Source organism: Silurus aristotelis (genome assembly GCF_946808225.1).
Source record: "Silurus aristotelis genome assembly, chromosome: 6".
NCBI classification, from domain to species: Eukaryota; Metazoa; Chordata; class Actinopteri; order Siluriformes; family Siluridae; genus Silurus; species Silurus aristotelis.
In genome coordinates, this window is record NC_139579.1 from 34,359,172 (window position 1) to 34,360,043 (window position 872).

Consider the following 872-nt stretch of genomic DNA (forward strand, 5'->3'; position numbering starts at 1 on the left):
TTGGCCATAGTGGAGTTTGGAGTCTGACTGTTTGAGGTTGTGGACAGGTGACTTTTATACTGATAACGGGTTCAAACAGGTGCCATTAATACAGGAAACAAGTGGAGGACAGAGGAGCCTCTTAAAGAAGTTACAGGTCTGTAAGAGACAGAAATCTTTTTTTGTAGGTGACCAAATACTTATTTTCCACCATAATGTGCAAATAAATTGTTTAAAAATCAGACACTGTGATTTTCTGGATTTTTTTTCTAATTTTTTCTCAGAGTTGAAGTGTAACTATGATGAAAATTACAGGTCTCATCTTTTTAAGTGGGGGAACCTGCACAATTGGTGGCTGAATAAATACTTTTTTGCCCCACTCTGTGTGTATATATATATATATATATATTACAAAAACACTGCTATTACCTCACACAAAACCTGGTCTATATGCACTGACTGTCTATACACACTCTCTATACTGCATTGACAATGAAAACCCTTGATGAAAGAGAAGAGAAACAGTATTTCGATTCCTCTGAATGTCTGCACATATGGTAGCATTGACAAATGAAAAGCCTTAAACCATGAAGTCTCAGGGATCTTTTCCTTTTCCACAGTCACCACTGGATCCCTCACTACAGAGAAACCTATAAGGAACAAACTTATAGACATATGAGCTTCTACATTCCAACTTTATAACCTCTTTATCTGTAAAGCTGCTTTGGGAAAAAGTCCACTGTTACAAACACTACACAAATGAATCTGAATGAAATTAATAGTTTATTATGTATGAAAGCTGCAGTAAAACAGTAAATAGTATAAATAATACAAAATGAGCTTCAGCTCCTGATAGAAAATACAATCTGATAGGTTTCTGGTTCCTCAGTCAT

At 35.4% G+C, this 872-nt stretch overlaps 1 protein-coding gene across 1 annotated transcript in view; it reads right to left on the minus strand.

The window, feature by feature from the left end:
* Positions 1 to 745: 745 nt before the first annotated feature.
* nphp1 (nephronophthisis 1) overlaps positions 746 to 872 on the minus strand; it is a 30,299-nt gene continuing 30,172 nt past the window's right edge. Inside the window, exon 19 of the mRNA XM_083544687.1 lies at positions 746 to 872. This exon is cut by the window's right edge and continues 320 nt beyond it. The gene's annotated coding sequence lies outside the window, so the exon portion shown is untranslated.